Source organism: Ursus americanus, chromosome 13 (genome assembly GCF_024610735.1).
Source record: "Ursus americanus isolate L20-20 chromosome 13, mUrsAme1.1.p, whole genome shotgun sequence".
NCBI lineage: Eukaryota > Metazoa > Chordata > Mammalia > Carnivora > Ursidae > Ursus > Ursus americanus.
Window position 1 is genome coordinate 49,918,616 of NC_142139.1, and position 27,431 is coordinate 49,946,046.

The window sequence follows — 27,431 nt, forward strand, 5'->3', positions numbered from 1 at the left end:
AAATTTTTTCAAGGAACTGCCTGTTTTTCTTTAACAGTAGAAAAAACCCCAAATTTTTATTTCCTCATTCTATAAGATATAAAGCAGTGCTAGAGAAAATGGAGAACACGAGAAGAAAGAGTCTCTATCTTTTCCGTCACTTCTTATTAAGATGCACACAGTAAGGACAACACTTCAGTCTGTTGAAGCTTTAGCATTCCAGGCTCCGGCCAAAAAAAAAAATCTGTGTATCAGATTCCACCTCCCAGCCTTGTTTATACAAAATTACACTCTAGGGAAGGGTCCTGCACACCCGTTCTGCAGAGTGATTGATGCATTTCCCTTCGTCAGCTGAAGTGCAGAGACACCAAATACACAACTCTTCGTCATCATTCTTTTAACACATGTTATTTGAGCCTTTGAAATATTTATGCTTGGATTCCCTCCTTAGTCTCTTTGATTAGTCATCTTTATTTCTGTATTTCTTAATTACCTTTTAACCAATTTACATTTTCTTTTCATTTTTTCTCTTATAGTATCTGATACGGAAAACAAAAGCTGTGAGACTTAATTCATTGAAACTTTAAATTTTCTTTTTTTTTAAATATTTTATTTATTCATTTGACAGAGAGAGAGACAGCCAGTGAGAGAAGGAACACAAGCAGAGGGAGTGGGAGAGGAAGAAGCAGGCTCCCAGCGGAGGAGCCCGATGTGGGGCTCGATCCCAGAACGCTGGGATCACGCCCTGAGCCGAAGGCAGACACTTAAGGACTTAGCCACCCAGGTGCCCCCTGAAACTTTAAATTTTCAAAAGTTATTTTGGTACTATTATATTGGGAAAAAACGAATTTTTAATATAGATTATGTTCTAGTCAAATCCTTCATCTTATAGAATAGGAAGTTGAAACCTAAAGGGATTAAGTAAGACTTGCTGAGAATTTCTCAGATTTTATTAAAACAGGAATCCTGGTCTCTTGCTTCTCCGGCCAGGGATTTCTACAATATGTCCTGCTGTCCTCAATCCCTATGGTGCATTTAGTTTGTCACATCAATTACAGCTAATATTCTGTGTTGTATTACTTACTATTGTTTTATGTTTATTATTATTGTTACAACTTTTTTGAAAATAAAGGTTGCGTCTGATTCTATAGTACCCTTGGAAGCTAGTGCACTACAGTGCTGGGAGCATTTTTTGGCACTCACTTAACATTTCCTGGGAAATAGTAATATATCCTTTTTTTTCACAAGTATCTTTGCATATCTTCTTTCTTCTTGAATTGACTGAATGATGTTAAAACTAAGACCAAATTAATTTCAGGGAGCAAATAATAAGTCTTTTTCTATCTCCCTACTGATGTAATGTGAGAAAATGTTGCTAGAATAAATGAAACCTTTAGGAAGGAACGTTAACCCTCCCTGGACTGAAGAAATTCTATTACAGTAACACTCCAGCCTCTTTGTTCTGGTATTCGTTCCTCACCGGAAATCTCACACTTTCCCAAAGGAATTTAAGAGAATGTTTTACTCAGGACAGGAGCTCTGTTTTCACAACTCCATGGAAATACCATTTATACTGTATTCTATTTGGTGGCCCTGAATCTGGCCCTTCTTTAAGGGCCCTAATTGTCTTCAGAGAGGTTAATTTGTTATTTGCTCTCAGCCATGTGGTAAGCTCAGGAGGGCAGACAGTCCCATAATTTGAGGGGATAAATTTAATGCTTTGGAGCAACAGTAGCAAAAACACTTGTCTGTAAATCTGGGTTATATTGTCCACACAGCTTCTCAGTAATGAAGCCGATATTTTTGACCCCTATGTCATTTGGTTCCAAATTCAGGTGCTAGGAAAAAAGGACTGTTATTTATTTAGTGAGCTCCCTCAAATATCAAGAACAGCTACCTCTTTTTGTAAATTGCTTCAAGAGCCCCAAAAGAGGACAGCAGATATATATGAATGTTCCAGAAGGTAATATGGGTGTCCACTGATTGCAGGAAGGAAAATGGGGTATTAACTGCCTTCTAGCATAGCAGAAGGTGATAAATTTAACTTTTGTATTTTTATTACTTCTGTATTTCTGGCATTACAAAGACCATTGTGCAAAACAATATAATGATTCATTTTATCCAAGTTAATAGTCTAACAGCACTGGAAACTACAGTTTTTCACATACAAGTTCCTTACACAGAAAGTCATAAAAAAACATTTTGTCCGGGATATTGCTGAATTCATATGATATAGAGTCTCAATCTTATCAAGTTTGTCACTTGTTAAAATAATGTATTAGAAAGTCATGGATTGGGGCGCCTTTGGTGGCTAAGCTGGTTAAATGTCAGACTCGGTTTGGGCTCAGGTCACGATCTCACGGTCAGGGGATGGAGCCCCATGTCCAGCTCTGAGCTCAGTGTGGAATCTGCTTCAGATTCTCTCTCCCTCCCTCCCATTCACTCTCTCTTTCAAGTAAATAAATAAAATCTTTTTAAAAAAGGAAGTCATGGATTAATTAACTAGTAAACATAATTAGTCAGAAACACTCAATAATGAATAATTGATTTCTTTTAGTAAGAATAGAATGGGTACTGGATACCTCCCAAGAGAAAAAGGAAAAATGAACTGTAATGTTAGGCAAGTTAATCAAAATAACATTTCCAGTGTGTTAGATAATTTCTTAATTACCTTCTCAGTGAGGTCTTTCTTGACCGCTCTTTCTAAAAAGTTTTTTTTTTTTTTTTAATTGTGGGGTTGGGCAGAGGGTAAATCTCAAGCAGGCTCCACACCCAGCATGGAGCCTGACATGGAGCTCGATCTCACAACCCTGAGATCACAACATGAGCTGAAAATATGAGTTGGATGCTTAACTGACTGAGACACCCAGGAGCCCCACTCTTTATAAAATCTTAAATGAATACCCTGTCACTTTATATCCCCTTTCTCTGCTTTTTTCTCCTGGGTTCTTATCACTGATTAATATGCTATGTATTTTGTTTATCTTTTTCTTTGCCCATCTCCCCCAAATATACACTTCATGAGGACAGAGATCTGCCGTTCACTGCTGTGTCTCCAGTTCCAACATCTGACACATAATAGGTTCTCAGTAAGTATTTGGTAAGTGAATGAGCAGATAAATGAAAGACAAACTTCTGAAGAATTCTGTTAATTTTCTTTTCCTTACAGTGAAGAAAATTGCCTTTTTCTGAAGGGAGGAAAATTGTTTTTCCCTGCCTGGCCCTGTCCCCACAGAGTCTCTTTACTCCTCTCCATCACGCTTCTCTACTTCTTTTCCAATAAAAATGAAACGGAAGCTGGCAGAGCATGATATTTAGAACCTAAAAACAGATTTGTTCTACCTCTGTCACCTATGAGCTATTTAATCTGAGCCTGTTATCTCACTTGTGAAGTGGGAATACAAATACATTAGCAAAAATGTAGAAAAGATTAAATGAGCATTGAAAAGGGCTTTGTAAGCTTCAAAAATTTATATAAATATTTACAGTTACAGGCCAGCTGTCGTTACCACAAGAGCTTTTTCTTCTCCTTTCTTCCAGGTAATATTTATCCTCTAGTTCCATATTTTTTTCATTATAAATAAAACTATTCCATGAATTCTTTCTTCTGGAATCAACAGAACAGAAGTGCAGTGGCTTTTATACTGCTGGTCATAGAGGCAAAGGCCATGCCATTTTCCATCATTTGTGTGACTGCTGCCACTAATAGTCCTGCAACAACCAGACTTAAGTCAATGAGCTAATAGAAAAGATAATAACTCATTTAAGGGTCCAGCAGCCAGAGAATGAAATATTAGACAAGGCAAATAAAGTACATGCATGGTAAATAAGATCAGAAGTGGAGTAGGTAATGTAATTAGAGAGACACTAGAAAGATCTTTCCTAATTTGCTGCAGGCTCTGAAATTAGAAACTGAGGCAGCAGTCCAAGATGGTAGGATAGGTAGACCCTAAACTCATAATCTCTTAGAGACATAACAATCTACAGCTACATATGGAATTATTCCTACTGAACAATAACAGAAAACTAGCTGATCAGCTCCCTCCACAGCAAGGGATAAAAGGACTACATCAAGATGGATGGGAGAGGCAGAGACCTGGTCTCACCAAAAACCCCACCCCTGGTGACTGAGTTATATGTGAAAGATACACATTTGTTCATTTTAAAGCTTCTGCCAGAGGCGCAGGGACCAGTTGGGACTTTCTCTGGGGACAGAGGCACTGATAAGTGCCATTTTTTCACTCCATCTACCTTGCTAACACAGGTAAGTATGTGTGGACACAGCCTTGTTAATGCTTCAGATGTGCCCCATCCTCAGTGTTCCTCTCCTACATTGTTAAAGTCTTGGGAATGCCCTAGTCCCAGTACTCTTTCCCCAGCATTGCTTAAGTCACAGACATGCCAAACCCCCAGCACTTTTCTGCCTCAGTAAAGCCAAAAGCATGCCCTGCTCCCAGCAATCTTTCCCTGCCTTGCTAAGGCCACTGGCTTCTCCTGTTCCAACTGTTCTCCCCCTGCTTCTAAATCTGTGGACATGATCCACCTTCAACACTCTCCCCCAACCTTGCTAAAGCTGGAAGGTGAGTGCAGTCCACACGGAGGATGCTTCTTAATTCCCTGGCTCTGGTGGCCAAGGAGGCTTGGTTTCCTGGGTGCCATGGGATTGCAACTATAGAAAGACAGTTCAGGGCAGGTTACCACACCCAGGTTATTGCACAGACAGCAGAGTGAAACTCACCCTCAGTCTGCCTGTGAAAAAGGCCCATTTCCATGTCCTAGAACTTCAACCTGAGGGACAGGATTCAGGTTTACCGCACATCTAAAGGCTACAAAGGTGCCCTCAGGGAACATAGGCAGAGAGAAACCATCTTTGTAACCTCCCTTGGCCTTAGGCATGCCTTGGGCAGCATACCACAGCTCAATGATACATCTCAGGAGCCTATACACTTTTCTGAAGCCCCAGTTCCTGCAAATGTTGGCCAGGGGACACCTGCAGATCTCCTTGGTCCAGAGGTCAGTATGGTCTACAACTGTGGGCCCATAGGACTGTACATATTTATGTATGTAAAAACTGCTGCTTGAGTATCTGGCTTCCAATCAGACTGACTAGGTACTAAGATCACTGTCTTAGAAACACTGACAGGTCTTGATACTCCCTCGACAATTGGGAATTGTCAAGAATAAATCAGTCTACTTAGACAATCACAAAGGCAACCAAGAGCTAGGGCAAGGTTGAACAATAAGTTTCATCACCTACACAAACCTACTCCTTCAAGATTGGTAGAGGTAGCTGTTTCATAAAATACTCAGAAAATAAACACAGAGCATCAAGCGAAATAGGAAACAGAAGAACATGTTCCGAAAGAAAGAACAAAATAAAACCTCAGGAAAAGACCTTAATGGAATGGAGATAAGTAATCTATCTGCTAAAGAGTTCAAAGTAATGGTCATAAAAATGCACACCAAACTCAGAAGAAGGGTGGATAAACATACCAAAAACTTCAACATAGGCAAAGAAAATATAAGAAAGTACCAAACAAAACTGAAGAATACAATAACTGAACTGAAAAATATACTGGGGTGGGGGGGTTTCAACAGTAGACTAGATGAAGCAGAAGAATGGATCAGTGACGTGGACGATATTGAAACTGATCCAAACAGAGGAGCAAAAAGGAAAAAAAAATTTAAAACACGAAGATAGCTTAAGAGACCTATATAGGACAATAAGAGAAATAATCTACATTATAGGGCTACCAGAAGGAGGAGAGAGAGAAAGAGCCAAAAAAGACTGAAATCATATCAAACATCTTTTCTGATGACAATAATATTAAACTAGAAATCAGTTCCAAAGAAAACTGGAAAAATCACAAATATGTGGAGATTAAACAACATGAGACTGAAAAACCTATGGGCCAAAAAGAAATCAAAGGGGAAATTTAAAAAAAATACCTTGAGACAAATGAAAATGGAAATACCATAATCCAAAATCTTTGGGATGCAGCAAAAATAGTTCTAAAAGGGAGGTTTATACCAATACAGGCTTACTTCAAGAAACAAGAGAAATCTCAAGTAATCTAACTTTATACCAAAAAAATCTAGGAAAAGAAGAACAAATGACTCCCAGAGTTAATAGAAGGAAGGAAATAATTAAAATCAGAATGGAAATAAATAAAATAGAGACTAAAAATACAAGAAAAGATTAATGAAGTTAAAAGGTGGTTCTTTGAAAGGATAAACAAAATTGACAAACCTAAAGGCTCACGAAGAAAAAGAGACAAGGCTCATATAAATAAAATCTGAAATGAAAGAGAAGTTGCAAGTGACAACATAGGAGTGACAATACAAAGGAGCATGAGACACTACTATAATTATATACCAAGAAATTGAACAACATAGAAGAAAAGGATACATTTCTAGAAATACACAATCTTCCAAGACTGAAGTCATAAAAGAATTTCAAGAGGAACCAATAAAAACAAGCATCAATATTCATATCTTTATATATATTAGGTTTTAGATAGCTAGCTCTGTCATTGGAAGGCAGAGAACAAAAGTCCAGTGAAATAAGACTCATATTAAGTGAATTGCAATGATAGGAAGATGAAATCCCCAGAATAATTTTTAAAGAGAATATATTAAACTAGAGCGAGTTTCAGCAAACTTTCTCTGTAAATATCAGATAGGAAAAATTTTAGACTTTGCAGGCTGTTTGGTCTCTACTGCAACTGTTCATTTCTGACCTCGTAGTGCAGAGCAGCCAGAGGCAGTAAGTAAGTGAACAGGTATGGCTGTGTTCCTATCAAATTTCATTTACAAAAAGAGGCAGTGGAATGAATTGGCCAGTAGACCATAGTTTACCAACTGCTGGCCTAGAGGTCCAACATGGGTGGATTCCTCTCATCCATGTTCCAGAATGATGAAGTGGGATCTCAGGAAATTGGGAAAATACTGAATATAAACAAATCCTAAGGTTTCCTAATGTCGCCAAGGGCTGGTTCTGCCATCACACTTTACATGGAATATTAAATCTTACTTGATTCTTGTTTTTTCTTCAATCACAATTCAGTTTAGCAAAGAAGACCAATGACTTTACAAAAGATGCTTATAATCGATTGTTCCCTTTCCTCTTGACAGAACACCCTCATGGGCAGCAGGATAACAGAGTAATGGCTAAGAGTGTGGGTTCTGAAGTCAGATTTCCAGCATTTGAATCCTGCTCTGTCTCCCATCTCCCCCTCATATATGTGATCTTGGACTTGAAACTGAACCTCTATTTCCTCATTAGTAATCTGGGGATGGTGGGTTTTATTAAGGGTACATCAGAGATAGGCAAAGCTCCTAGAATAATGTCTGAAACATACTAATTGCTATATGAGGATTAGCGTTGTTTTTACTCCCTCTGAGCTGAGAAAGAAGAACACATTTCCCTTTACCTATGCCTGTGTTTCAAATATTAAATAAATAAGTAAATAAATAGTATAGTTAGCTGATGACACGTGCTCGCTATATTGCTTCACATATGGCTGAGTGTGGGGAGAAGACTTCTGAGCACAGTCACATGAATAGGGCTCTTTTCTCTCCCTCTCGGCTCTAACCTGCTTGCTTCTTCTGGGCTAGATGCTAGTGACTACAGGAAGCTGCGTGTGAGTGTAGGTTTGGATTTTGTAGGAAGGCTAACAGACACAAGTGGGCAGAGCTTTTTCACTCCTGGCCTAGGCTAGCTTCTCAGACCAGGACCAGGGGCCCCTGGGTAAGAAATGGAAAGCAGGAAGTGACAGATCCTGAGAAAAGTTTTGCTTATAGAAATCCAATGGATCCCTTGGAGCATCAGTATGACTGATATTTTTTTAAAGATTTTATTTATTTATTTGAGAGAGCACGAGAAAGAGTGGCATAAACAGGAGTGAAGGGCAGAGGGAGAGGGAGAAGCAGACTTGCTGCTGAGCGGGGGTCTGATGTGGGGCTCCATGTGGGGCTGGATCCCAGAACCCTGGGATCATGACCTGAGCCGAAGGCAGATGCTTAACCCACTGAGTCACCCAGGCACTCCAGATATTTTTGATACCAAAAAGAAAAGGAGCCAAATAAATGGACTGAGCCCTCCCTATCCCTAGTGAGGGGGACAAGGATGGAAGCAGGTTTCCTCAAGATGCAAACCTTCTACATTGTCAGGCCAAGGGAAAGATACTATGTCATTACGTATAACTGCTGTCACTCAGGGTTCTCCATCAGCCAGATTTGACCCCACTGAGCCAACAGAAAAATATAATAGCCTGTTTAAGGTGCCCAGAAGCCACAGAGAGCATTATCAAACAAAAGAAATAGAATCCATTCCAGGAAACTCGAGCTGCTAGAAAGAGATAATAACTTGAATAAAAATAGAGCACTTATGGGGATTCAGCCCAAAAGAGACATTTCGGAAATTTAAAATACAGCACAATTTTCCAACCAAACAATTTAGTAGACAATTTGAAGATTCTGGTCACTCTTGAGATCTGAATAAATAATTCAGAAGACTAAATTCAAGCCTTCCTTCAAAGCATTGTGCAAAAATATAAAAAAAAAAAATCATGATGGAAAAGGTAAGTGATTAGGATGTAAGATCCAGAAAGCATAACATGTAAATAATAAAAGTCCCAGGAAAATAAAAAGGAATCAATAGAGGAGAAAAAAATAACTATTTTTTTCCCCTTGAAATGAAGAAAGAAAACAGATTGCAGTTCTCACTCAGTTCTAGTCAGAACTGGTAGGAAATGATGCACACTTCTGCATAGATGGTTAAATGCCTGAGCATTGAGATTTAGAAGGAATTGCAAAGTTGCAGACCAAAAAAACAAATTACCTATAAATAGAAAATATTCTTATTTTCTCATCTGTAGCACTGGACACAAGAAGGTGGTAAAATAGCATCTACCAATTTCTTTCTTTTTTTTTTTTTTAAGTAGGCTCCACATGCAACATGGGGTTCAAACTCACGACCCTGAGAACAAGAGTTGCATGTTTTACTGACGGAGTCAGCCAGGAGGCCCACGTCTACCAATTTCTGAAAGAAGATTAAGATCAAGAGATATGTATTCACTTGAGATGCATTTACTCAATAAGACAAAAGAAATATATTTAGGACAAACAATATTGCAGGTGGTAATATTTATGAAATAAAGTATAAGTGGATAAAGATGTTTGGGGAATGTGAAAATAAGTACAAAGAGCTCCTTCTAAAGCAGGAGAGACATTCTCTAAAGGGAATTCTAATAATGTAAAACCAAACGACCGGTAAGCAAGGGATTAGTGATGCATCTTCACGGATGAAAGTCACATTATCTTGTTGCCAAATAATAGTATTCAAAATATATTTTTGATTATGATAATAGGAGAAGGAATTATAAGCATTTACGGAATTGAACCATACAATTAAGTTTCCAAATTAACAAGGAAAGAAAATGAAATAAATAGAAACTTGCGCACATTTGAAAAACAAGAGAAAAAGAAAAACAAAATATAAAATTAAAACTAATGGTAAGTTGGAAGAGAAACAAGTGCATCAACCATCATGGTAAACATAATGAAACAGCAAAAACATGCTGTTTAAAGGGATGACTAAAAATAAATCCCAGCGACACGCTATTTTCAAGAAATTCTAAAGACAAAGTGTTAGAGAGAGGTTGAAAACAAAGTGACGGGCCAAAAGAATCAGGCAAATGAACACAGCAAAAAGAACTAGGGGGTGTCAATCTAAGGTCAAGTACAATTTAAGCTATAAAAGAAAGATACGGAAAGAAAAACAACACAGGAGAATGAGCCACAAAAGACACAATGTATGAAATCACAGTAGTCATGAACTCACACACACTAAAACTTGCTTGCTAAGTACATAAAGCAAAATGATTACGAATACAAAAAGAGACTTTTGAAAACAACAAAACGCTTGTTTTGATTTAATGTAAAAAAGCTGAATATAGACAAAAACAAATAGAATAATCTCATGAATTGACTTGATTGAATAGACATATAAATAAGTTTATTCAATATGTACACAATTTTATTATGTACTTCAAAACTAGATAGAGGATAGATAGAGAGAGATGATAAATAGATAGATAGATGATAGATAGATAGATAGATAGATAGATAGATAGATAGATGATAGATAGACATATTAGTAGCTCAGGATCCTGATGGATTCGAAATAAATAATTTTAAAATTATTAGTTTAACTACTAAGGACTTTATAAATATTTTGCTAAGATAATCCTTAGACCAGGAAAGAAGTCAAAAGAGAGTTCACAAATTATATAAGGAGGGATGAAAAGGAAAATACAACTCTTGAGAGACAGAACAATCTATACCTAGTAAAAATGTGCAACTTGTGATGCCTTTGATAATAAGGTAAAGACAGAAAAAAACAAGTATTTATCTTAGTATTTTAACTAATAATTTAGAAAAAAAGTGAACCCAAATCAAAGAAGTAAATGATTATGGATGTCTATCAAACTGAATTTAATTAAACAGGAAAATATATAGGTAATAAATAAAACTGTAAAATCTCATTAATAGGATAAGCTTATTACACAAAAATTGAGATAGAACAAAATAATACAAGTTTAGGAATGTAACTCTGGTAAAAATTTAATGGTCAATTTCCTAATGAACTATAAATGATAAGCATTAATACAAAAAAATAATTGGGAAACTAGAATTCATCGAGTATATAAAGTATCCATTTCAGTGGTCGCAAGGACCGGGTGAGTTAACAGTTAAGCTTTATCTAACGTTTAAAGAATGGATGATTTCAGGGAGGCCTGGGTGGCTCAGTCAGTTAAGTGTCTGCCTTTGGCACAGGTCATGATCCCAGGGTCCTGGAACTGAGCCCTGCACTGCATCTGGCTCCTTGCTCAGCAGGGGAAGTCTGCTTCTCCCTCTGCCTGCCACTCCCCCTGCTTGTGCTCTCTCTGTCTGTCTCTCTCTCTCTCTGAAAAATAAATAAATAAAATCTAAAAAAAAAAAAAGGATGATTTCAGTACAGCTCCAGGGGGTGATTTTAGCATCATGGCAGTATGAGACATCCCTCTCAACAACAAATTGTTGTCTCCTCTCAACAACAGATATTTGGCTTCCATCCATGGATAAAAGTGCTTTTGTGGGAAGTATGGGATGTAGTACCACACACCAGGGGGTCCAGGAGAAGCATCCCCGACCTGTACATAGGGTAATAGGCCAATAGACCTCAGTCCCAATTGAGACCCTGCAGTGGCCTGTGAACTGATCCCAGTCCCTCAGCCATGGTCCCACAGCCCCTGGAAAACACTGTTTTAGACAATCGCCTGCAAACAAGAGATACATTTCGAGAAATGTACAACTTATCAAGACTGAACTATGAAAAAAATAGAAAATTTGAATAGACCAAAAACAATTAAGGAGATTGAATCAGTAAAGAAAAATCTTCCAATGAAGAAAAGTCCAGGACCAGATAGTTTCACTGGTGAATTCTACCAGACATTTAAAGAAGTATCAACACCAATCCTTCTCAAACTTTCTTTTTTTTTTTTTTAAGACCTTATTTATTTATTTGACAGAGAGAGAGACAGCCAGTGCCAGAGGGAACACAAGCAGGAGGAGTGGGAGAGGAAGAAGCAGGCTCCCAGCAGAAGAGCCTGATGTGGGGCTCGATCCCGGAACTCCAGGATCACGCCCTGACCCGAAGGCAGACGCCTAACGACTGAGCCACCCAGGTGCCCCTCAAACTTTCTTAAATCTTTTGTAAACTACATTTTAATGTAAAAAAGTAAGAGTAAAGTAAAAATAAAGCATACTCTGTCTTTATATTAAGTATACCAAAATATTCTTAACTCCAACAACAACCACCAGATGTTTGCCTCCTTTTTGTTGCAGGAACGTTTGTATCCACATCCCTAACATACACACAAATACAGGCCTTGGTACTATAAGACAAATAGTGCAAAACCAATTGTAAGGGGAAACTGATACTCTCATACACTCTAGCAAACCGGAAAATACAAGCATCATGCAACACAGGTAGCCTCTATTCTAATCCAGGAAACTATTTTCCCACAGGAATGTTAGCATATTGTCCTCAGGCCTAATTTTTTAAGAGAAGGCAGAAATCCAGATTTTCTTATGTATAAATATTCAATTTAAAATATAGAATAAGCCAATCAGATATCACTGGGTGAAATTGTACCCATGGCCCAACATTTCCACTTTTGATTTGGGCATGAGACTATTACAATGTACTTTGGAAATAGGAAGAAATTCTCCAAAGTGTATGATAGCTAGTTAATTACCTTTTTGAAATCCTTAAGGGTGCACTGACCTTGCATATACATAAACTGGAGTAGTAGATTACATTTAAGTAAATGACTTACCACACATACAGTATTATTTTTTTTTTAGATTTTATTTATTTATTTGACAGAGATAGAGACAGCCAGCGAGAGAGGGAACACAAGCAGGGGTAGTGGGAGAGGACGAAGCAGGCTCCCAGCGGAGGAGCCTGATGTGGGGCTCGATCCCAGAATGCTGGGATCATGCCCTGAGCCGAAGGCAGACGCTTAACCGCTGCACCACCCAGGCGCCCCCACATACAGTATTCTGATTTGGGTCTTTGGTTGCAAATGGAGACTTATACTATCTTAAAAGAGTCTATCAAAAGTTACAGTTAGGCTAGAACTAGAATCATGGAAGCCAAATTCAGAAATGGAGGTATTTTTATGGTCTCTCTCTTGTCCCTGTTTGTTTAGTTCAAATTATCTGAGGGTAATTTGATACATTCAGGTTATCTTGCTATGTCTCATCATACAACATATTTCATAGGCTAATATAAGCAAGTTATCACTAGATCATATGGATGCTTTGGTCCAATCACCTGGTAGGTAGGAAGAGGGCATATACATAACATGTGCCTAGATGGCATAAATTCTAGGAGGGCTGGATTTATTTTACAGAAGTGACATCTGATTATATATATCAATACAAAATAACTACCTAGATTTATAGGGGTCACTATTATTAGGAATTTAATAGTTTTGATGGACTTGGGAAAAGGCAATTTGTATATATATGAGTATTGATTATTAATTGAGTCCTTTTTTAAGTCTCCATTTTTCTTTCGAGGGATGCAGTATGATTAACTTCTTTAAGTGAGAGCCCGGGGGATTCTGCAAGTACAGTCTTAGAGGAATAGCGATAGTAGACTCTAGGTGACACGAGGGTTCTGGTTAATGAAGAGCTTAGCAACATCCAACAGCTTGCTTCAAGGCTGTACTTGGAATTATGAGATCTCTAAGTATATGCTAGTCTTCAAAAGTGTTTTGAAAAAGCATTTTCAAATAACATGTATTAGTTTCTTAGGGCTGCCATAGCAAAATACTGCAAACTGGGTAGCTTAAAGCAACAGAAATCTATTTTCTCACAGTTCTGAAGGCTAGAAGTCCACCCAGAAACCTCCCTCCAAAGGGACTAAGGGAGGCTCCTTCCCTGCCTCTTTCAGCTTTCCAGAGCCCCAGGCATTCCTTGGCTTGCGACAGTGTAACTCCTGTATCTGCTTCTGTCTTCACGTGGCAATCTCCTTTCTGTGCCTCTTCTCTTACAGACACCAGTCATGCTGGATTACCCACCCTAATGGTCTTACCCTAACTTGGCCACATGTGCAAAGACTCTAGTTCCAAATAAGGCCACCTTCATAGGTACCAGGAGTTGGGACTTCAACATATCTTCGTGGGGGACACAATTCAACCCATAAGATAAGATAGGCAATAAGCTCATATCGACTTCAATCTATTCTGTTGGGTTTTAACGATACCAATTAACTCTCCTTTCCATAAAGCAATGGCATGCAAGCTTGACTGATGATAAGAATCACCTGGGAGCTCTTAAACATTCCAATTCTTGAGCCCGCACTGTGAAACAACTACATCAGCATCTTTGGAGGTGACCCAAGCGTCTGCCTATTTGAAAGTTCTTAGGTGATTCCTATGTGTATATAAGTTTGGAAACTGCTATAATAAACACGATGACAACTAAGTGTAAAAAACCTGCTTCGTTATTGAAGAACATAGTTTCATCCCTGAAGTCAAAATAAATTTCTGTTTCTTTGCACATGAATTAACTCCTCAGGCATAGTCACAACAGTTAGACAGTGGCAGGCTCCTCCCTGCCGGGGCAGAGCTTGGCCCAGCTGGCTTCTAACATTTGGCCTGACAGTGGTCAGATCCTGAGAGTGAGAGAAAGGCTAGGCCAGCATATGCAGGATTTTCACAGTTGCATCAGCCAGATCAACCCCTCTTGGAGAGTAGAGAGGTAGAAAAAGTAATGGAAAGTTACTCATACTTCCAAGTGTCAGATAGCCGTTCCTTTTTCTTCTCTAAAAGACGTAAACATAATTTCCAGTTATAGTTACAGAAGTATGATTAATTGATTGTTTTCCCCACAAAATCTTGCTGACCTAAAATTGAGTTTCTCCTCAATTTACTAATTTAACTTTTAATGGCTTCCCCTTTTCCCATCCAATGGAATCATCCTCTGATAACAGTTCCTATACAATGTAGAATATGCTATTTATTTTCACAACATTTTGAATATGACTATCCATCCAAAGCAGATATGTATTGTTTGATTTCTTTATTCATTTACCCACAGCACATATTTTTCAAGTGCTGTTGTCTGAGCCAACAAACAACTTTCTCATCTCCGTCCTGGACTTAAGATTCTATTAGAAAAGACAGAGACTAACATGCAAACAAATAAATATTTTAGGTAGTGATAAGTGCTCTGGAGAAAAATAAAGCAAGGCAGGAAGCGAGTATGACAGGGCTCAGGAGAGCATGTGCTAAATAGAGTCTCTTGGTACTCTGCCTCCAGTCCTGCCCTTCTATGTCCTCTAGTTATACTAGGTTTGAAGAATAAAGAATGCATCTCCCAGAATCCCTTTTAGCCAGCTCACTAAGGGCAGTTAGGACACCCTTGCATAAGATATGGAAGATTCAGGGAGGTAGAGGCCATTTTCCTGCACTGGTGGCAACTGATGCAGACTTCAGCAGATGTGAACATGTGCCCTGCTGGGCATCAGCGTCCACTACCTAATATCTGCTTGAGTGTGAGGTGGTCATGGCAGCTGCCATAGAAGCAACGTTGGCATCAGCCATATCCTGAACTCTGCAGCGGCATGACCTAAAGCCAGGGGTCCAGTGATGAGCCTTGATTTTCTTTCCTTTTAATGATTTTGTAAGCTTCTAATTTTCAGATTAAATTCCTTTCAGCCTGAAATACCTACAGTTATTTCTGTTTGCTGAACTGAATCAGGACACCTACTTAAAAAATAGTGGCCAGGGAAGTCTCTAAGATGAGTTGATCGTTGAGTGGAGAAACACCTGAATGAAGGCAGGGCTGTATTCCAGCAAAGAGCCAGGGGAGAGAGTTCTAGGCAGAAAGGATTAAAACTGCAAAGATGGGAGTTGAGTTCAATGTGTTTGCAAGACATCAAGAAGTCTACTGCAGCTGGGGGAAAAAAACAGGTAAGAAGAAGGTTAGCACGTAATAGAAGACGAACAGGCAAGATCACTTCTGGACTTTTCTTTTAGGGCAGGACAAGATGGTAAGATTTATTCTCAGATAGGAAGCTACTGGAATGTTGTAGCAAGGGAGTGATGTAAGGTTGCTCCTGGGTGGAGAATAGACTATAAGGGAATAATTATAAAAGCAAGAAGACCAGATTGAAGGTTGTTTCCATGATATAAGTAAGAGAGAATAATATGTGGACTATGATGGTGTGTTGGAAATGGGGAGATGTGAATGGGTACTGGATACACTTTGAAGCTAGTGCCAATAGGACTTTGATGGGTCATATGGAATATTCCATTCAATTGAAATTGAGCGAACATATAATTTTTTACCCAAGTCAGAACACCTTGAAAATGAAGACTCTTATTATTTATGCTGAGGACACAAATGTAAGGGGACTGTCCCTAGATTATGGGCCTCCTAAGTATGAGGAAAAAGAAAGATTTAAAGAATGACACAAAAGTCTTTAGTTTAAACCACTGGATGGGTAAGGTTGCCATTTTGAGAAGTGAAGGACTGGAAGAGAAGCAGGTAGAGGTGGTTTAAATCAATAACGCTGCCCACGCTGGCTTCATGGGTCTGTGAAGGGTATCTCCAAATGTATTTGGCGGGCTACTAAACCAAGACTAAGCAACAGGCAATTAGGGGAGAAAGCCAGAGCTGGGCACAAGAGGTAGAAAATGAAATAAACTCACTATTGCAATCACCTGACAATCATCATGTAACTAGAGACCAGAGTAATTTGACTATGAGTCTCAGAAGGTTGAATAAGAGAGCCTCCTCTTGTCTAACTTCAGAACTGCTCTTAGATACTGGGAGGCAACTAAGCCTACAGGTGATACTCAGTTGTCTTTATTAGTAGAGTTAGGCAAGAGGAATAACCTGGGGAATGGGCAGAGCTTAACACGGACATAAAAATGGATATTGATATTGAAGCATTCTCTAAAACAAACACACGAACACACATGCACACACATATGTATGCACACATGTGTATACACACATACGCATGCTAGAGAGGAGAGGCAAAGACAGTGGGTTGAGAACACCAAATATGTCCTAGGTGAAACAGGTCACTAAATATTTCCTACTTAATTTCACTTGGGTAAATGTAGGAAGAAAGTTCAAACTCCGATTTGAAGAACTGAAAACAATTGCCTAAATGTATCATAATATATTTCTACCTTTCCATCTTTTTATGTTTCATTTTTACTATTTCTTGCTTCCCTTCACTCTTATTCTTACTCCTTTTCAATTTTATATCTCTTCTCTTTTTAAAAATCATATAGCATTATTAATTTAAGAGTTATTTAAGAGTAAATATCATCATTAGTATTTTAAAAGAATTTAGAAAACATAATTTCTACTTAATCATTTATTAGTTATTTTATAGAAGTCTATTTTTAAGTGAAATGTCAGTAACTGGATATTAAAATAAACAGAAGAAAACTGGTCATTTCTGATCTTTTTAAATAAATCTTTGTTTCTGTAACCATGATTTCAAGATTAAATTTAAAGGAAAAATAGAAAAAAATCTGTTTAATCCTCTCCTGCATCATGTAAAATAACAGGAAAAGGCATCTTTAATCCTGCCAAAGTGTTACCTATCTTGATATTTCTGTCATCAATTCTACAATTTCATTATAATTAATACATATTAGCTGTGAATTGACAACCACCACCACGCTCAGAAGCGGGACACATCACATTAAAAAAAAAATGTTTCCAAATCAATTTTAATGAGTTCTGGTCCCCTTTACTACTAAATTGGTAAGAAATTTGTATTCAGTCTTTATTGAGACATGCTTTTTCTGATATCTTATAAAGGGAAGATCACTGGGATTCATCAGTCTACACTGGGCAAACTCCATGGCCCTGGAGAGTGGGAAACTCTGATGCTTCCCTACCACCTTGAGCACAGAAGGGTGTGTGTGCGTGCGTGCGTGCGTGTGTGCATGTGTGCGTGTTGGGGGGGTTTGCACGTGTGTATTGAGACTATGAGTGTTGACACCTGGGAAGAAGCCTTCTCCTTGTGCCTCTGCACACTCTGTGTGTGCACAACTCTGGACCGTGACACTTGGATGACCACAGGCCCCCATCCTGCTGCATGGCTCGTAAATGAACCAACTCACTTTGATATACAAGTCAGTTCGAAAAATATTGGAATTCTTTGTAAAATGCTACTCATGTCCAAATCTTCACTTTGTTCTAAGCACCCAAAATCAAAAGCAGCTGAATCCGAAATGAGTGCAATAGAATAGTTACATTTCCCAAAATTCAGGTCCCTTGGGCCGGTCTCTGGTTTTCTAAGGTCTGACTCATTCGGCATAGCGACTCTACCAAATAGTGTGACTACCTCTCCTGGGAGGAAGATTCCACAGTCTCCCTGGTGCTACTGCATCTTCTAAACATAAAATGTCCCATTAATACTGTTTGAATGATTCAGAATATTAGAGCCCCTGGCCACTTATAAAGCTAAGATAAAAAAGAAGAAGAAAAAACAAGAAGAGAAATAGTGTCTGAGAAAAACAATTTCTCAAGTAATGTAAGTATAGTGCCCATGAACAAACCAGACAGTAGAGGCCACCCACACCTTTCCTGACTATGGATTTTTACAGTGTTATGACATCCGAGACTAAATGACTCATAGTAGTAATAGCTTTTATTTCTATTGAAAAGAGATGATTTGAGGGTTAAACTGAATATATTCTAAGTTACAACCAACTCTGAAAATTCAATAATCTATGAGGGCTGTTTTCGGATATTGTAATGTGCTGAAAAAGCTTCTGTAGTTTTAGTGCCATAAAAAAGTCATAAAAGGCCATAAAATGAAGTAAATGCCATAAAAATGAAAAACAAAGAGAGATGGGAACGATATTTAGAAATGTCTCTTCTATTTGGGCAGAATTTCCTGTTTATAACTGTGACTCCTAATTGCCTCAATAAGATGCTTTATGTTTCTAAGAATGAAAACGTGTCATGTCCTTTAAATCTGTGGCTACGGTTTTCTTCAGCTTTCCTCACCTCATCCAGATGTCGGCAGATCAGAGAGACAAGAGAAGGGGCAGATGTCAAACTGATTTTTTAAAAATGATTTTCTAGAATAGAAGCTCAACTGAGAAGATTTTATTCTATCTTCCTCACTGCTTTACCCATGACCTACCACATGCTGGCAAATAGTAGACACTGTAAATATTTGTTGAATAAGTAAACTCATTAACTACTTAACTGAAAGGGGCCAGGGAAAATTATGGACATAAGAGTCTCCGATTTTTTAGTAGCATTTGGAAGTTTTACCTTTCCTCTGTTTTTGTGCTAGCATAGTTCGTCTAGCAACAGCTAAATAGGGACCTTCATTCGAATCACTTCAACTCCAAACATGTAGCCCCATTCTAGAGACTGCTTTGCTTCTGGCGTAATGGGACTGCTTTCTCTGAGGGCTACTGAAGCCTACAGCACAACCTTCTTGCAGTCTCTTGATGAAGCTTGATTTTCTAAATTGGCCCTAGAAACTGCCATTAGAGTTATCTTAGACTTGGGCATTTTGTAGTTGTCATGTTTATACTGATGGCATTTAAGCCCAATCTCTTCAACTACTGAAGACATCATTAGAATATAAAGCAAATTGTAATCAGTCTTTTCTGTGATGTTCAGCTATAACTTGAACTCAAGGGAATAAATGTGACAACAACTTAGCTCAATTTTCCTGTGATTTTTTCTTGCATTCAGCTTAGGAAAACTACACCTAATATGAAAGCATTAAGCTCCCTTCAGTGCCTCAGGCAGGTGAGATCAGAGGCAGTAGTTTCCTGTGAATTATGCAGTTTCATGAATTCCTGAGCACTGGTGGTAGTTTTCCCAGATCTCCACTCCCCCATTCTTTCCAAAGGCTCTCTAGATCTCCAATTCCTTACATTAAATTCCTTCCCACTGAAAATACCTTGAATGTTTGGCTCTTTTACTAACACTTACAGATTCAATTTGTTAGTAATTTGGCCAATGTATGTGGCCATCTTGTGGTCAGGGTCATTTAATTTGCAAATATACTGCCTTACAATCTAGTAAAAATTTATTATATTTTCATACCAGAGAAGATTATTCAGTCTGATGTATAAGAAACTGCCATACAACCTGAGATCGTCTCAGTTCACCTCACCCTTCAGTTCCAAGGATTATAGTTATGGTCACATATGTTGTTGTTGTCGTTGTTGTTGTTTTAAGATTTATTTGTTTATTTTAGAGAGAAAGCACGCACTGACACATGTGCCATGAAGGGCTGGGGCCGGTGTGGAGGGGCAGATGGGGAGGAAGAGGGACAAGCAGACTCTGTGATAAGCAGAGAGGCCCTTGCGGGGCTCGGTCTCAGGACCCTGATATCACGACCTGAGCGGAAACCAACAGTTGGACGCTTAACCGACTGCACTACCCAAGCACCCTTGGCCGTATTAAGTTTTACCCCAATCTCTACATAATCATTCTGAGTTGTATAATTTATTTCAGTAATTAACATCTCTAGTATATAAGAAAATAGTAAAATCTCAAACCAATACTAGAATTGTTCAGTACTTCCCCACTGTCAGAGGTGGGTCCAACGTGATACAGTCCCATGGAGCAAAACCAGGTATTTTTTCAAAATCTTCTGTGAATATACTCCAGCGTTTTTTAATTAAGCTTGAAAACAAACTCAGTGTGGAGGGATGGTATACATCTGAACAGTGCTAATAAGTGCAGCAGTCTGAAATAAAATACAAACATTGAAAAACAAAATCAAATCAGTCCATGGCCAGGCTTCTTTGAAAAACCACCTCTTTATGAGAGACCAGGACATTTTTAATTGGGAATAAAAGGGAAATAGACTGTGTTCCCAAATTCCAGTTCCAAAGCATACATGTGATGGAAAGTGGTATACCAGTCCTTGAGCCATAATAGTCATTACCTGAAGAAAGGTAGGGAGAGAAGAAAGAAGGAATTAAGAAAGAAAAAAAAAATGGAAAAGAATTAAAAATAAGAGAGAACCGAAAGGGAGCCATGGGAGAGCAGGAAAGAATGAAGGAAAGACAGAAAGAAAAGTGTTCTCATTTACTTTGACTGTAGTTATGAGACTGTTTGATGCATCTGCTGTAATAAGCCAGGTGTTCACCGTGACATCGACTTCCTGCCTGGGGCTCTTCCATTTCAGAGGCCTTTTTATCTGAAACTTGCTTTAAACAAGATAGGAACTATGGCTCCAACTCTATGAAAAAGAAAATAGGCACAGGATCTCGCAGAACTGGAATTTTTTTTTCATTTGTCCTTCTGTTTGTTAGATGCTAACAAAAAATTAGGAATGCTTGTTTGCAACCAAAAAGAAATAGGAGATCTCATGTAAATGAAGGCAATTGTTTGATGTTTTAATTTTATTTTTGGACTAAAATCCAAGGTCTTGTGCTTTTATCAAAAGGATATAGAAGATAACTGTTTAACCAACACAATTATTTTACTGACAAAATCGTATACATCTCTTAAAAAAACAAACAAAAAAAAGATTTTATTTATTTATTTGCCAGAGAGAGAGAGAGAGAGTGAGCACAAGCAGGGGGAGCAGCAGGCAGAGGGAGAAGCAGACGCCCTGCTGAGCAAGGAGCACAATGCAAGACTTGATCCCAGGACCCTGGGATCATGACCAGAGCTGAAGGCAGACGCTTAACAGACTGAGCCGCCCAGGCTTCCCTACAGCTCTTTTTTTAACAGAGGACACAAGAAGCAACTACAGAAAAAGTACTTATCTTGTACACTATGTTTTTTCTTTTTTCAGTTGTAGAGATATAAACTGATAAATAAAATTGTAAAATATTTAAAGTGTACAACATAATTTAATATATGTACGCACTGTGAAAGGATTCCTCCTGACCATCTGGTTAATTAACATACTCGTCTCCTCACATATTTACTGTTGTTTTTGTTTTGTTTTGTGTTTTGGTGAGAACATTTTAGTTCTACTCTCAGCAAACTTCAATTATACAGTACAGCGTTATCAACTATAGTAACCATGTTATACACTAGATTCTCAGGGCTTATTCATCCTACAACTGAAAATTTGTACCCTTTCACCAACTTTTTCTATTTCCCCTATCCCACATCTCTTGGCAACCACTTTTCTACTCTGCTTCTTTGAGTTTGACTTTTAAATTTTTCTTTCTCTTTCTTTCTTTCTTTCTTTCTTTTTTCTTTTTCTTTTCTTTTCTTTTTTTTTTTTTTTTTTTTTTTTTTGATTCCACATGTAAGCAATACCATGCAATATTTCTCTTTCTCTATCTGGCTTATTTCACTTAGCATAATGCCTTCCAAAATCATCCATGTTGTCATAAATGGCAGGATTTCCTTCTTTTAAGGCTGAATAACATTCCAGTGGTGTGTGTGTGTGTGTGTGTGTGTGTGTGTGTGTGTGACATTTTCTTTGTCCATAATGGTGTTTTTTTAAGAGAAATCTTTACTCAAGCTGAGAACTCTCTTACTTCTAGCTAAGATAAATATCATTAGCTTTATTTCTATAGTTCTTCATGAATTTCCCAGAAAGGTTTGCCTGCATTTGACGTTCTAGTGTGCAGAATTATTTGGCATGCGAATCACACATTACATACCAATTATAATCTATGAGACTGGGCTACTGAGAATACATAAAGTTTTACAATACTACCAGTGTCTACTACAAAGTAGGCAGTCAAATATTTGAATATTAATGAACACTTCTAATTGTAACATTAACTGAACTACCTAAATTCATTGTATGCTCATTATAGCTGAGGCAGGTTAGAATTTTTATCTTAAGTCTCCAAGCTGTCATATAAGGTAGGTTGTACTATTACTCCCAGTACTCAAGTACGGGAAATGACACACCGGGAGGATTAATAACACAAGGACACAATCCCTCTGCTACACATACACACATTTTCTATATCAAGGTCTCATTTTTTTTGCTCTAAGAAAAAACTATAGGAGAGTCCTTTGTGAGATGCGGAGTCAGGACTTACCTAAACTGTCTAGTGAGGATGGCAGCAAAGTGAGACAAAACTCCATTAAATGACATTAGACCATTATTAACTACTAGCATCTGCTGCCCAATGAAGAATTTACTGCTAGAATTCTATGTAACCAAAAAGAGTTACACTAAAAATAAATTAATTTACAACTAAATAATAACTTAGGTGCCAGACAGGAAAATTTGACTCTGTTACTCATACTTTTTACTTTCAGTTTGAAATGGTGTAAATAAGCTAGATTTACAGAAGCAATCAAAACTTTCCTCATGCTCTCTTCTGTATTTTTTCTAATAATGGAGTTCTGACTAGGTCTTTGGGAGAATTAGAACTCATCACATATTTGTCACATATTTCTAAGATTTGGAATGCACAGACATTCTCCACATTTACCTAAACGAATTTTATTTTTTACCTCTCCCATTTTTTTCCCAAGTCCCCCTTTCCTGATTTTCCTAATTGCTTATAGATCTGAAGCATCAAGTCTTCTGTTTCATCCTAATTGTTTTGATCATTTGCCACTATTTATTAGATGAAATGAATCACATTTTGGAAATGTGTGTGTGTAGTGTGTGTGTGTGTGTGTGTGTGTGTGTGTTAAATATGAATTAATGTCCTAGATTTACTAGAGAAGAGACAATATCATGAGATTTCCAGGCATCTTATAACAGACTTAAAGTTAATCTGATTGTCAAAAATACTATAGTATTCTAGCCAAGCTTTTCTGGAATAGTCTATTACCATTGTTTCTCTCAAGTTACATAAGTAGGTAAATAGCATGGCTTCTATTGGCCCATTCTAGCCTACTTGCAGGGGAAAATATACCTGTATTCGAAAGTCCATGTAGATGACATTTGAATCAAAATACCTGTAGTCACTGGAGGAAAGAAAAATTTACAATTTTTTTTAACAACTTGGGGGAAAAATGTTCCTGATGTCTTTTCTGAGTTCACCAGAAATTCCGTAGAACACAATTCCTGCTATTGATAGGGAGGGGATCTTTATGTATTTTGATATCTACTGAATTGAAACATCAGGGATTCCGTCAGAGAGTAAGTCATTGTTAGTACTCTCAAACCATACAAGGAAGGATGGACATTTCAAGTAGGCAGTGCAGTCCGAGGAAAGCTGAAGAGGAATAAATCCTCTTTATTTCTCCAGAACTCTTAAATTGTATTTTATTTTAGTCAGCAAACTGTTTGTCCTCCATTCTTCTCTCCTAGTAATTTCCTTTTTCCCTCCTTCCCTTCTCTTTTTTGTAGACAGGGGGGTTAATGTTAGCATTTTAACTTCTCAGAAGAAAATAATTCCTTCTTATTGGTTTTTAAAATATAAGTAGTGAGCTTGAGATGACTGCCTAATAATAAACATATAGTAATAACATTAAGTCCTTGAGGTGCCCTCTGGAGACCCAGAACTAATTTGAGAATCTTTTCATCTCTGACGTAAAACTTGGCTACTTCAGTTTCCCAGAGTCTGCTAACTACAAACGGCTGGGGAAAGAAAGGAAAGCACTCTGCTCTGCTCAGCTCTGCTCTGCTCTGCTCTGCAAAGACACTTCTGGAACTCTCACGGGGTTACTCCCAGCAGCCTGTGGTTTGACAGGAGCAGTATTTTCTGAGCGGTTAGAAATAGGAAATGACAGACACGTTAGATGAATTATCTAGGCTTACGTTAGCAATTTTAGTTGTAGGGACTGTAAATACTGTCTCCTTTTAGAAAGTGAATTAGCAATTGCAAGAGTTAAAATGTGAGCAATACTGCTGGAAAGTACGAGCACATCTGATTTATTAGACCTTGGTCTCCAGAGAGGTCTAACTTTGTTTTCATACCACAGGAGAGTCTCATGCTTAGGGTAACTTTAATGCTGGAGCTAAGCAAGGCATCAGAAGCAAGAATGGTGAAGGCATGTTACATTTTTTAAACTTTGAGGGAACCTCAGGTTGGAAATTGACTTAGACAACCTTCATCCTTAATTCTAACTATGGCCAATTTTAGCAAAAACTGTACACCATCAGCCAAGATTTGCTGGAACAGTATGTGGACAAGCATGTGATTCTCACACTATCCCTCAAGGAGTTTGGTCTTTGCAAACATTGTTCTATTAAAAAAGGAGAAAAATAATAATGCCTTTTTACATTTTGTCATTTTAAAATATCCTTAAAAGGAATTAAAAGATTTATTCTATGTGTTTTCTCTGAAGGGAAATGGAAATTAATAATTAATATAGTTCCTAGCTATACCTGACAGATCTTTTTGCATATAATTACAGCACATGAGATTTTTTTATATCAATTTACAGCTGGTAAAACTGCACTAAAAAAGAGGCTAAACTCCTTGTCCTAAAAGAATACTAAATTAGTTACAATGTCAGGAATAGAAACCAAGTCCCATGATTCTCTATCCAGTATTCTAGTTCACAATGAAATTCTGAATTATTAAAAAATAGTTCCAGGGAAGAAGCACTCTTATTTGGGACTATACAGTTGAAAAAGAACAATTGCCCCTCTGCTAGTCTATAGTTGAACAAGAATGCCATTCTCAACCAAGTTAAACTATAATTAAAAAGTAAAGATAAGCATTTATTCTATAGAAGGGTACTATGAAGTAATTTAAACATTAGATTCAGGAAGATACAATAAAGTCTTTTAAAAAAAAAATCAAAACAGTTATCCTACCCAAAGCAACTATGTAATACCCACATTAACTCTATGCCACGCTAGTATGTTGAAACTTATGAAATGCATTATCTATCATATGAGGTCACTGACAATTTTAGATTAAATGAATTCCCTAAAGTCAAGCTGTTGGAGAGTGATATACTTGTGACTTGAATCTGTTCTTTTAGTTTTGTCTAGTGCTCTTCTTAAGTAGAATACCCATCCAATTCACTGGATTTATGATTAGGATCATAAGATCAATACAAGACTTACTTATAAATGATATATATAGCATCATGGCAATTCTTATGTAGAGATAATGCTTGAACTTTGCCAACCTTTGTTTAACTTATAACAGGATGCAAAAAAAGAAAAAAGAAAAAAACCTCATTCATACAACAATTTAAGACTTAGAAAAAAAGTTACAGAAACAGTCATATTTCCAAAGGAAAATAAATTATGAGTGGAATCACTGCCCACGGGGCTGTGCAAAGACATTTATCTTAAGCAACATTTATTAAGCACTGCTTTATGCCAAGTCATAGTTTTACATGGTCCTCCATCTGCTTTTATCTTCAGAGACACAACCTCACCAGGGCTTAGGTCTGTTTTAGCTGCCCTGATGTGGGGACACACCTGGGCATGGTAATGTTAGCACCAGTTATCACTAGGGAAGCGGGTGCAGATGAAGCATCGAGTCGCAAAGGGACAAACGATGACTAAGTCAAGTCTAAGGTAAGAACTTCGTCAGGCTGGCAAGGCTTCGGCAGATATGGGCAATATCATAAAAGCCTCCTTTCCCAATGAGATAGAAACATGAAGTGGGTGAGAGGATTGGTTAATCAAAAGTTACTTAAAAGAGAGATACACATATCCAATTGTTTTCACTTAACATCTATATATTCATCTTTATCAGCAGTCTTTAGATAGGCAGGCCAAAGACTTTTGAGGGGGGTAAACATCTGTGATCAGACGCTCAAACTGTCTTTCCTGCAGAAACCATAACTGTAATGTATTACCAAAGATTTCTAGCTTGTGTTTCCTAAAAGTAAAGCAAGAACATTAAGACCATTAGAGGCAAACTGAATGCAGAATCTCTCTGGATTTTGGATTTTTCATGATCTTCCTTCTATTACCTTACAGCTGTCTGGCATACACCTAATTTGAATGCATGCATTACGTTTTCCAAGTAGTAAACTTAATGGTTAATGTTACCACAACTTTTTCCAATTCATATTGTACTCTATTGTGTAATATCTAAGTTACATAGTTAACAACAGCAATTTAACTGCCATTAGCAGGTTTAATTGCTAACCCAGTTGATTTGTGGTAAGGCTGGCAGAAGTGCACAGGTATGCTCAGAAGTTGCATCTTAGAGGCAAACATTCGATATGTATGGGGATCAGTCAGTATTGTACAAAGGAAAAGGAAGACATTAGTCCAAATGAAGGACTCAATTGATGATGTCCATTGAAAGATATCCACAAAGCAATTATTTCAATAGGGAAACTCGGTAGTCTATGGTCTTCTCTCCAGGCCAATTCAGAACTATCTCATCTTTCCTGAGTTGAAGGAGTTAGAGTCAGCTACACTAGCTCTGATTTCCCTGAACGGGAAATAGTTCTCATGATTTAGGCTGAAACCTTCAGCCTACCAAAATAACTTCCTTCATGCCTCGGGAATATGCCTGGGGAGCTTTTGCTGCTCTTATGTTTGCCAAAAACCCTGTTCATTTCATAATTATTATATTACTGAGTCCATAAGAGACAACACTGCTGTCACCTATATTTTAAGATATTTAGCATATTTTGGAATACCAGAATAGCAATATAATTTAAAATATTTGTAGAGATATTGTTGATAATATCTTTCAGGAACATAAAAGCTATTCTTGTGTTTTCCAGTTCAGTAAATTAAATACCGACAATCTTTTCCACTATGCATCCTCAAAGCTATTCTACATGGCAAAAATTCCACATTGCAGAAGTTTTTGGGTAGCAAATTGTTAAGCAAAATGTTTAATATTTTATTATCCAGGGAGTTCCTTAAGGAAACTAGCTGTCATTCTGAAAGTTTCCTAATGAAATACATTTCTTCTATGACATGGGTCATAAAAGCTTGTGAATCTCTAACTCTGAAGAGGCAATTAATCAAGTACATTACACAGACAGTATCCCAGCTCTTCCTTAGTGCTCTGAAC